The following is a 12690-nucleotide window of genomic DNA, read 5'->3' as shown; positions in this document are numbered from 1 at the left end:
TGTCAACAACCGTGATACGGTGTTCGCTGTCCTAGGGAAACTAGTATATACGTAACTTATGAACGAATACTTTCTAATATGTCGCAATAATGTTCTAATATCATACAGTCATCCACCAATACCTAGTACTCGATCAGTCACCGGAGTATGGTACTCAAGAATGGTCCTGATTGGGCTAGGTATTTCATGCCACATCAGCAGGTTATATATGTAAGGAATCGCGAACTACCAAGTTCCGGGTTGTGTTCGACACATCGGGGTACGCTCAACGCTTCCCCTCCCTGAACGACTGCCTGGACAAAGGGGCGAACCACAATCCGGAGCTATTGCAAGTCCTTCGCTCGCTGTGTCATCCACCGCCATAACTCCGATATCAAGAAGGCATTCTTACAAATCCAGGTACAGAAGGCTGGCCGAGATATCTTCCGATTCTTGATACATATGCAAATCCGGTGGCCTACCACCGCTACTACCCGGGCCTTTCCATGGGTAGATGTAGATTCTGTCAAGAAAGGGCGGACCTACACCAAATGGTTTGGGCTTGTCCTCGGACCCCCACACATAATAATATGTACTAGACCAGAGAGCAGCGGGAGACCGCGTTGCTCAGCTGTGCACCGGAAGACCAACTTAAGACAATCCAGCAGGCCGATAATGCCGCCAGGACCCAAGGGCTCAAGGCCGTCATCTAGGTAGAGAGGCCTAGGTCTCATGTCTGCTGTCCTAAAATAAAGTTTATTCCTCCTCCTCTTCCTCTCGGGTTTGACTCTTTCCTCTTAAATGGGCCCTGAACTACTTTTTATCCAAGTGTAGAAAGGCATTTGAAGTGAAAATAGCTAGACTTTTCAAAAATACTTTGCCGGAAAAAGTACTTCAATGCGTTCAGCAGAAGCGGAGTTATTGACAATCAAACGCGCCCTCCACTGTGCTCCCGTTGCTTCTTGAATGCCTTGTACTGCGAAGGCTACGGGTGAAGTGCGGCGTGCCCACAACACTCCGCTTCCTAAATGTCATCATGGCGCTCAGTTCAAGTGGCATTTTGGATGTTGACATAGACGCCACGGCTTCCGCCTTCGCTACCTAAGACGCGCTAAACATAAGCCAAACACGGTTGTCCTCAGCGAGCCGCAGTACACTTAACCAGCTACGCCATTTAGCGGACTGCAGCTTGTTGTCAGTTGTCGGCCAATAGTAGCCATCTAAGGGAATGACAAAGTAGAGCGTCTGGGAGAGCGTGAGGCCAGGGCCTTCTGCTGATAAGAGAGCGTTCGAGAGAAAGGTGACTTCGCGATCCGCTTGCCAGTTCCATGCACCCACCGCGCACGACCGAAAAACTTGGCTGAGACGTTCACAGCAGCTTGTGCTACCTGCGGGCAATGTTATTTCACCAAGCCTCAGGGGTGGTTCAGAGGCCCTTTAACTAAAAAGGGGACGCCATCAAACTGCACTACTCTGCAAAAGAATACAACGCTTCCCCCTTAATGACTTGAAGCGTAGCTGTAAAGTCTCTCTGTGAAAGTCGCAGATGGAGGAGCACACCCTAACACCTAAGCAAAAGATCAGCGTGGCCTTCAGAACCAGCTGTGTACTTACAGATCATTAAAGAGCCAGAGTGAGATGTAATAGGCCACATGACGTTCAAACGCCAAGTCGACTTGACACACTGACTGGCCAGAAAATTTAGCAACTTGCAAAGCTTCCTGCGTATCACTATTGCTTCGGTATTTCGATTAGTTCATCAATGTTATCATGCGCAAAAGGCACGTGGCGGAACTGTTTCATCGGAGGAGCGTAACGAGCTTGAACGGTTCAGGTGTTTCTAATTCAACGCGAAGTCTTTTTGGAGACATTGGGCACTGTTTGCTTGAAGACAGTCTGAAAGCATTCGGCTATTTGCTATATCTATTTTTTTTCTTCCTCCAGACCATTCAAAGTGAGGCAGCAGCAACTTAGAATTTCGCTGGGCTCAGGCTAATTGACACAATCTGAACCGGAATTTGCGATACTGCCAGAAGCTTTCTGACCACCAGTAGAGCCGGTGTATACAAGATATCTCTTCGAGCTGTAGTCCTTTCACACTTACCCATCGGGTCCCGACCGCAATGCAAAAGGGACGTTGTGGCTATCAACGAGAAGCCTAACGCATATATGTATTTGCCCGTCCGAACGAGTCGAAGAAACATTCCCTGGTCAATGTGGAATAGTATTAGCTGACCGCATCGTTCAGTTCGGAAACACTATGTGGTGAGCAGGAGAATGTGAAAAAATAAATTGGAATGAATTAGATTGTGAGGGCAGGGCCTTCTGTTGTTCTATTGACGCTTTTAGGTAACAGTCCTACATTTTTAATACAGAAAGAAAATAAAGTCTATCAACAGAATATATGAACTGCTTTATCGTCTGCGTGCTAACGATTTACTACTATTCGAGGCTGTGGGCATAATACCGTGGTCAAAAGCCCCCTTTTATTATTAGTTTAAACTTGCATGCGATTCATCAGGTCTATAGAGCTGCTGAATGGCATGCAAAGTTACAAAGAACAACCACATGTGTTTTGACCTAGTAATGTGAATTATATCTGCACAAAGATCAATAACATGGGAGTACCATAATATGATCACAGCGATGGCAGTGATAACAGTGTTTTATCGCGCCATAAAACTCCATAAACACGCCGCAGCATTTATATAACTGGTGTTAAACACTGGTTAGGATATAGTGTTACAATCGGCACCTACTAATATGGGAGCAATATATATATATATATATATATATATATATATATATATATATATATATATATATATATATATATATACGAAATATTTGTATTACACATTAACAGCGCGGTTTATACTACAACGGGGTAGCTTGGCCAAGGATGAACTGGAGGAAGGAAAATAACCGCAAACACTGAACTTCACTTGCAAGGTTACGGCATTTCGAAAGAATAAACACCTCAGAGGAGGTAAAATCGCATGTTCCACGCGCAAGAAGAAGAACCGGTGAGCAAGATTTGAATATTGGAAAATCCGCGACGGGTGGCGCAAACATTCTGTTGCTAAACTCTAGCGTCGAAGCTCTAAGGAAAGACAATAGGAATTTCACCATCTTAGCGTCAACGCGCTCGTGCCATCGTCTTCGTTGCCTTGAAAAAGAGAAAGGTATTCCTTCAATCAAAAGCCCAATGTAAAAGCCGCATCTGAGGCCAATGTCAAAGCTGAAAACGCGTTACTGCATGCGTAATAGGATAAACTGATAAACCTGGGGAGCAGAAAAGGGGAAATGCAATAAGTGGTATAAGTGAGAAGGAATGCCAGCACAAAATATACATCCAAATACTTTCTCCTGATGTAAAAATCGCAAAGGCGCGTGAGGTCGCCACGCACGGAGCCTGATGAATCTAATTTTCGGGTAAGTTAGATAATGAAGTTAGAAACAACTTTGAATAATGCTGACTCCTGACCTCCACGTGCTGAACCGCGACCTGAGCAAAGCATCGCATCCACGTCTTCACGTGCGTTCGCTTCTGTTTATCTTTCTTTGCAAAGAAGAGGTGTGGGTAATAAGATGAGTACGGAGTGAGAAAAAAATACGAAACAGGGATAGGAGGTTGGTCGTCTGAGTTGATGAATATGAAAAACCGTAAAGCAATTACCGAGTCAAGTTTTGTCTGAAGGTTGGAGTTCTCGCCATGGCAACGCTTTGGTAAGATTTCAAGTTGCTAGGGTGCTATCTTTCTTGAAAGGTCTCCTTGCGTTCTGTCTACGTGAAAGGGAACCAAATTAGTAGTAAACTCTACATTTTAAGTGTTTGGTCATCATAATTATATTTCGAAATCAGTATTATGCAGGGTGTCCAAATTATGATGCACCAAGATTAAAACATGAGCAAATTCCACGTCGCTGGGCAGAACCAAGTTAAAGTGGCTTGCCGTCGCTTGGAGATACTCAATTTATTTTGCATTCTGCCTAATTAGAACATTAGTATTAATTAATTTGTCATGTTCTGAAGTGTTTTAATTAGATGAAAAGTGTCAATGATAAGATTGTACAGCCACATGAAAAACTCCCGATACAGTTTTCTGTTGCTCAATACACGCTGCATACAATTCTTTTTGCCGAACGTAAAAGAAGCCAGCGAATACATGCAAAATTGCGACGAGACTGCCCGCTCGAAGTACTATGCATGTATTCGCGTGCTTCTTTCACGCTCGCGAAAACACCATCATGTAGCACGTTTGAGCAACAGAAAGCTGTATCGTTAGTTTTTGATGTTGCCCTAGAATTTTCTCATTGACACTTTTCATCTAATTATAATATTTGAGAAGTTGAATAATCAATTAGTACTAATTATATATTAGGCGGAATGCAATAATAATCTGAGTATATCCAAGGTACCGCAAACAACACTAGGGCTACCTTAGTTACGTCCAGCTGCGTGGTATTTGCATATGTTTAAATCTTGGTGCATGATAGTTGGGACACCCTGTATAATTAAACAATTCCCCAAGCACATCCATTTTTTTTCTCATATGTGGATATTGGCATGCGTGCCTGCCGCACTTGGCGTCATAATTATTGCGAAAATGCATCACTGAAAACGTGCCTTCCACTTTTTCTGACATTTTAGTTGCAAACATGATGGCAATGCTGGATTTCATAGCCAATAGTAAGGGGAATCTAGGAGGTTGGATTTTCATATGCAGATAACAAATCGCCAGTCTTGTAACTCTACAGAATATACTTGTGCACGCTGCTCTCTTCCAGCCATCTCACCATCATGTCTAAATTTGCGAATACATGAATATTGATCCCCTGTTCAAGATTGAGTGGCTTAATTTTCACAAAAAAATTTACTTATACCGCAAGCGGATAGTAACATATCATCTGTATATAAATATATACGTAGCACAAAAACCTTTCGGTGACACTAGAACACCGCCGCGTATGCGTGAGTAGCCGAAGCAAAGCTATAATTTCAACGTATTATTTGCGTAGAACGCACAGGACATTAACATAGACGAGGCAATAAACTTCCAACAAGCAGGGACTCTTCCGGTGAGCATATGTGTGAAGATGCACGGTTGGCCGTCAATGTTATTGCAGCTCGACGGATGAAATGCGCGTATATTGCAAGCTAGTACATGACTTCGCAAACATACATTTTTCAGTGGACTTGACAATGCGTACCAGAAGAGCTATAACGTAGCCCATTCGCCGAGTCGTTAAAATACAACTTCTTGGGGGTCGCAATCGCTAAACAAAAGTTTCTAAACCGCAATTTTTATAGCACTGGGGCCCTATAACGTAAAACTATTCCAATATGTTTCTATTCCAATCTCCTGATGTCAAATTTGCGTAACCACCAACGCAAGCACTGGGCGGCCCCCGCAGGGTTGTCTGAACAGACCAATCAAACGCTCTCGTCGTTCATAGGAGCTCACATTTGTCTGCTTGAAAAACGAATAATATTGCCTACACTGAGCGGCTTGTCGTATCTAATTGGCTGACAAGAGGCGAGGAGAACGCTCAAGTGGAGAGGGATTCGTGGGGCCGAACCACTGCACTGAAAGTCGATAACCGGATGAAGAGGGTGGTGCCGGCGTCTACGATTGGTCGGCTTTCCCTTACTTAGCTTGTGGTGGCTGGTCGAAAATCGCGGCGGCAGGCAACGGAAGCTCAAGAATGACGCTAAAACGGACCCTCAGCAAAGAATAGTTGGCAGAATGAGGGGGTAAATATGCCGAAAGGGCTCGAAAACGTTACACGGCAACGCAAGAAGCTTTATTATACGCAAATACACCCATGCTCTCCGGCAGGTGCGAGTAGCCAGCGTCTGAGCGATCTGCGGCAGCCATCTTTTATTCCTTCTGGAACGGGGCAGCCTGCGGCTATTCCGAAAAAAATTCAGTTTTGTTCGGCATATTAATGCATCTTTATCGCGTACACGTCACTTTGACGCGTTGAGTTCTTGCGGTTTTGGGACGTCGCGTGACAGGCAGGTGAAGTGGGTGCAGCCCGAAAACTTTTTACCAATAGCCGAGGGCTAATGGCGAAGAGGGTTCGAATCAGAAGTAACTGTTTTTCTTCTTTCTGTCAAGTCATGCATAATCAGTGTGTACACATCACATCAGATGGGGAGGTATCGCGGTTTTCGTGACGTCGCGTGACAAACAGGTGAAATGGGGGTGGTCGAAAAAAGTTTTTGACCAATCGTGGAGGGCTGATAGCAGAATTGGAATAGAAAAGTTTGGAATAGCTTTACGTTATAGCGCCCCTGGTTCAACACCAGCAGGATCACACTCAAAGTTTTTTTCGTCATTTTTCTTCTGTTCCTTTTTATTTATTGGAGGTAGTGTGACAAGCCTGGTAGTCATACATGTTGCGCGTTCAAACGATATAAAAACCGTTGTTAGCGCCGGCGCAACGTGCATGCGCTGAAGCGTCATGTGCTCTGTGTCATGTCCGGTCTGCGGAAGTGGGACCAAATACAGTCTATTGACATCGTAGTGATATCGTAGCTAGGTTATGGACTTTCTTCTGCGTTTAGAGACAAAATATTGTATTTTGTGGCCGGCGACTTGTTTAGCGACACGATTGAACAATGGGCGGCATTATAGTCACTTCAAAGTCAGAAAACTACATTCAATGATTTCCTTCTGTAACCCACTTCATTATTAAAAAAAAAAACACGTAATCGACCGAAACTCTCCACATGGCGCGTAGGCTTCACAGCACAGTGGTCATAGACTTCACATAAGGTATACAAAATTTGCGCACTTTATTCTTTACACAACCGACTCCAATGGGTCTAAACGCTGCGCGTTCAGTAGTATCACAAAATAGTGTCGATTGGCGCTTTCGTAAGCGCTGATTAAGGTGAACTTATCAAAACTTGTTGCAATAAATATCACGGTCAGACTTAAAACACAAAAGGTGAATAAGACAGTTCGACTGCATAGAAAGGCGCACGTGTCGGAGCAACTGGATTAAATCACGCGAATCTGAACAAACATCGCTCCCATTTCTCACGGCTTTCGAAGCAATCAATAGCTTAACTTCGGCTTCCTGATAGATCAAGTGCGGTCGCGCATCCTGTACAAAGATACTGTAATTGTGTCCCTTATCGTGAGAACATGCGGCCAAAAAGTACGTGCAGCACAATTCCGTTCCCCTACAACAAACGTCGAAACTAGAGTATTTGGGAAATAATGTGAACTATAATTGCCCTTTTATTCTAGGAATCTCAGATTACTTAGTTCTTTTGAATCATTCTCTGTTTCTAACCTCACAACCTGAACGTAAAAGAAGAATTGTAGAAGGTAAAAGCAGAAGCAAAGTAACAGAAGCGGTTGTCATCTGTTAAGGAATTGTGCTGTAAGGTAAGAGCCCTCTGCGCGCTGCTGGCAAATTCACTGTTAATCCTTAACCTGAACGGACACTAGATAAGCACTAACCGTTTGAGTAGATGATCTACGTCAGGTTAGCTTATACTATAGCGATAAAAAAGTGTATGCTACAGTGAAATTCATTCGGCGGTTTTAGCGAGAATTTTCGCAACTTGTATAGCAAATTTAGTAAACATTTAACGACTTGTTTGCCTCACTTAAGCGACAAGCTCAACAAACGAAAACTGGCGGCGCCAATCAGCCAGCAGTATAAATTTGAACTGAAGGAGGCATGACTTCCATTATTAAATTTCATGGAAGCCTTCATCATTCTCAATACGCTCGACGGGCTTTCCTGAACGCCTATGTGGCGTACAACACGCTTTTGTCGCAGTCCGAATCAGCCTGCAAGTTCGCTAATGGACGCCTTTATCTTCTCGTGGCACTCCATTTTCGGCGAAGGCAGGATTCAGTGTATTTCTCTCGTACGCAGCTAACATGCTAAGGGAAGGGGTTGGAAATGAGCTCTATTAAAATGATATCAGGACTCGCAAGGTCTTCTTAGTGTGTTTCACCCCTGTCTTACTGCATGAATGATGTCAGCGCACTGAATATTAACACGCGCCGAGCAAAAACTTCTGGAAAGTGTTGCTAGTGAAGGAAATAAATAAAAAAAAACTTTCGTTGATTTAGAACAGCACTGTGACTGCAGTGTACTTGCTCAAAAAATTTCTGTGAGCTATTTTCTCGCCCTTCCTGGGGAGCCTCTGACAAACTTGCACTCAATGTTAATTTTTTCCATCTAATGTCATCGCCCAATCACGATAGTTTCCTAATCAAACGAAGCGGATATATATGCAAGACATCACGCCACTTAGATGGCACAGTTGGGAGATAAGAAGCGTAAGTTCGGAATGACATTTTCGCCACCCTATATTATATATGCCGGATGGAAAGAGTTATTTCGCCCCCGTTGACATGGAATAGCTGCTAATTCTTAGCGGTACCTTCAACTTCACGTCTTCATAATGTTTTGAGACTAAGGAATTGCAGCTACCCTTAACATGAAGCTGGTGCTTGGTAATTTTTGGATGTGCACGTAACTTGCACGGAGGCATTGATAAGCCGCAAGGTAAAATAGCCTGTGTACATGCTTTCTTTGTTTTTTTTCTCGTAACCCAGAGACAATGACTTCACCGTTCGTATCCGATACATCGCCATTTGCCGCTGACGCTTTGACGTGATTCGTGCATTTCTCAATAGGCTCTGCAACTTCTACATTCAACATTCCTTTGCTTAAAGCAATAATTATAAAAGTCGGCTAAATTTTTAGCCAAAATATTGATCTAAGTTCACAGTAAAATATAATTTGAGTTACTCAAGACGACAGTAAACACTACTAAGTTGGTTGTATTGTCGGAGAGCACGCGTAGATTGTTTAAGGCTTCAGACGGATTAGCTCAGTGCAACAGAGTAAAACAGTGAGCTGTCGCAGATCTCTTTTGTCAATGCGCTGTCATAGTCATGACGGAGGAGTAACAAATGTAGGATGGATGGAAGGTAGGAGCATCCCCTTTCAAACGGGGTGATGGCAGTTGACACAATGCTAAGATTTTTATTTTTGTTTAACTCTGTTGTAAGTTATTAAAATTCGCCATTTTCTTTAAATACGTTTTCCCACACTTTTAAACTTATGTCGCTTCTCTGCTTTTGAGCCACCAATCTTCCAATCGCTTTTTGCTAATTTCCACCGCATATTTATTTACATGATGTCACCTCTAAACCCTAGGGCCTCAGGAAGCGTGACTGTGCCCGCATCGACGTCGGAATGGATACCATCACAGTTTAGTATAAGGTGTTCTATTGGTTTCTACAGATTTACCACACACAGTACATGTGTCTTCTTCTTCGTAAAATTTCTTCTTATAGTTGCGTGTTCTAAGACATCCTGACATAGCTTCAAAAAGTAGGGCACTGCCTCTTCAGTTATTATAAAACGCTTCCTTCCGAATCTGCTGTTTCCGGTATCGATATAGTTCAACACTATGCTTCTTTTCCATTTAATTTATCCCATTTTTACCTTCCGCGTTTTTAACCTGTCATTTAATGCTCTGTCTTTGTCCGTCCTTGTGTCTGGCATACTTACTGGTTAGCTTCCTAATTCTATTCCGCCATTGTCAGTCAATGCTCTTTCTATATAGGTATTTAAATACCTTAGCTGCCCACCTAATATCGTCCAATTTGCTCAGGTGTTTTTCTTATAGGATTTTACTCTGAGCTTCCCGTGCTTCGAACTATGCCCAGCCCATATCCCCCAGTACTGCCTCGTTTGTTGCTCTCCCGTGGGTACCTAGTGCTAGCCTTCCAACAGCTCTGTGATTTACTTCTAGTCTCGACTGAACTTCTGCCCTTAAGCACAGGAGCGCATTCCCGAAAGTAAGCCCCGGCCACCATTATTCCAAATACCTCTCAGTACTTCATACCTGTTGTACCCCCACAATGCCCTATGTTTCATTATGCCGGCATCTCTTCGCCCTTTTGCTATGAGAGAGTGTTCGTGCTTTTCCGTGTACATCTCGCCTTTGTCTATCCATACCCCGAAATATTTGTAAGCGGCCACTCGGGGCATTTTATGGCCTTGTATTGTAAGCTCCTGATCAGTTGTATCGTTGAAAAACATCCCACCGGACTTAGCTGCGCTAAAACTGAAACCTAGGCTGTCTCCTTCGTCTCCACAATGATGAACCAGAATTTGCAAATCTTCCTGGCTACCTGCTAACAGGGCAATATCGTCCGCATACATTATACCCGGTAGTCGTTGCTCAACGAACTTTCCGCCTAATCTGTACGACAGTTTATACCCTAGATTGCTTCCTTGTAGCCTTCTTTCCATACTTATCATATAAAACATGAACAGCAGCGGTGATAGCGGACAAGTTTGCCTGAATCCTTTGTGTACCTCGACAGTTGTCGTACTCTTAATTCCTTCTCATGTTATTTCAACATTATTTTCTCAAAAAATTTCTGTAGGAAATCACTTACCTCATGACCGATACCATCATACTTTAATATGTTCCACAGGAGTTCCCTGTTCACGCTGTCGTATGCACCGCTTATGCCCAGGAAGGCTAAATACAGAGGTCGATTTTCCGCCTTATATACTTCTATGCACTGATAGCACGAAGAGGCTATCATCTAAGCGCCTACCACTTCTGAACCCCTTCTGAAGTTCTCCGAGTATTCTATTACTTTCTACCCATGACTGCATTTTTAATTTCCCCGTCTGCATCGCCAGCCTATATATAACTGATGTTAGCGCAATTGGTCGGAAGGATTTTATGTTCGTCTAATCGCCTTTCTCTTTGCAAATCAAATTCATTTTACTCTGTTTCTAGCTGTGTTCAATTTGATTATGTGTTATGACTGCCTCCAGTCAGCGTTTCCTTGCTTCTTGGGCCAAGTTCATTAATTAACTTGATTGAAAATTCGTCTATCCCTGCAGACGTGCATTTTAGAACATTTGCTTCCGTTTTTTACCAGTTAAGATTAGTCAGTTCTAAGCTCTTTTCTATTCTGCTATCCTGTGTTGCTCCCTCATTTGGGGCGATTACCCTATCGTCTTTCTTAAATGACTCAGCTATAACTAAACCAATGTAGTTCACAGCGTCATCTCCCTCTAAACATTTTCCCTCAGCATCGTGAATCTGTTCCTGCTTTCTGTGATTAACTTTACCCAGCCAGCTTATATGGTTAGAGAATTTTCTTGACCCCCCTTTAGTTGCATCGCGAACTTCAGCCAGCCAGCGATCAGAGAACTGCTTTATTTTAGCCTAGACGAGGATCTGCAGTTGTTTCTTTTGTCGACAAGATTCCCATTTTTGGCCTATTTCCTGTTCAAATAACTGCGCCCTCTTTGCTTCTCTGTGTTCCCGTGATGCCAACCGTCGTTGTTCGATGGCCTTCTTAATTTCCTTATTCCAGCGGTTTACTCCTTTCACTTCTTTTATTTTTGTACTAATGACTAGTTGAAACGGATTATAATCTCACTTTTCCATGGGATGTTTCTCTATTACTTCCTCTATGCCGGCCGCCATTTGCGCTATTTGTTCGTCATTTAATTTTGCGCACTCTTTTGACTTCCGTGCATTTGTCTTTTGAGCAGGGCTCCCAGCTGTAGACTAATACGCTTATAATAACTTCCGAGGCTGTACTTCCTCTCTTCGTCTGTTTCAATTATTGCGAGCTTGTTATACATCCCCTGCGACATTAAGCAGTAGTCAATGGTCGTTTGTCTGTTACGGGATTCCCACGTGATTTGGCCCTAACACTTAGTTTCTCTATTCACCATAGCTAAGTTGTGTCGCTCACAGAAGTCCAGCATCAACTTCCCGATACAGTCTGTGTATCCATCCGGATCCTCGATGTGGCCATTAATGTTACCCAGCAGAACAATATTGGCACCTTCTCCAAACTGCTTTATATCGTCATTGAGACACTTCGCTAGATCCTTGTTCCCTTGCCTGCATTTGCCCCCTGCCCCTAAATAAATTACTCCTAGCCATGTCTTTTTACCGGCAACTGTACCTGATACCCAGACACGTTCTTTGCAAATTTTCTTTATTCTTTGCCAATTTGTTCCTTGATGTGTCAGCATACCCACTTCTCCTTTCCTCTCCGTTGTTGTTCTGTTGCTCCCTTACCAGACGTAGCCCTCAATAAACGGTGGGTTTTCTAGATCCCCGAGATGGGTTTCGGACAGCGCGTATACACCTACTTCGTACTTAAACTGCTATTATATTTCTAACCATTTCGCTCTCTTTCTACTGCCTTGCATGTTTATGTACCAGATCCTGGTGTTAAATTTCTTTTTGTAGCTTTCTTCCTGGACCTCCTAGTGGCCATTTTATTGGCGTCAGCCTCTATTGTTGCACTCTCTACATTGTTTCTACCTACCCCTACGCCCTGGGCCGCAGTGGACCCCCTAAAAAAGCTACTGCCCGGCCTGCCAGGTGCCTGCCGAACTCGGCTCCTAGCCTTCCATTAAAGTGGATGACACCTCGCGTAAATCCTCTGCCAAAGCCTGCTCTATGAACTTCTCTGCTTATGTCTGCCACTTCAAAGCCTTTCTTCTGGCTTAGCTTTCTTATCTCTTGATTAACAGCCACAACGTCCTTGGTAATTTTCCCTTTCTATCCTTGCATCTCTGGCACTGTGCATACCGCGATCTGGACTTGCTGTGCTTTCTTCCTTAAATCGTCAACTCCCTCCGCTAATCTTTCCACTACTTTAGCGGCTTCTCC

This window comes from Dermacentor variabilis, chromosome 4 (assembly GCF_050947875.1).
Source record: "Dermacentor variabilis isolate Ectoservices chromosome 4, ASM5094787v1, whole genome shotgun sequence".
NCBI lineage: Eukaryota > Metazoa > Arthropoda > Arachnida > Ixodida > Ixodidae > Dermacentor > Dermacentor variabilis.
This window is presented reverse-complemented; position numbering follows the sequence as displayed.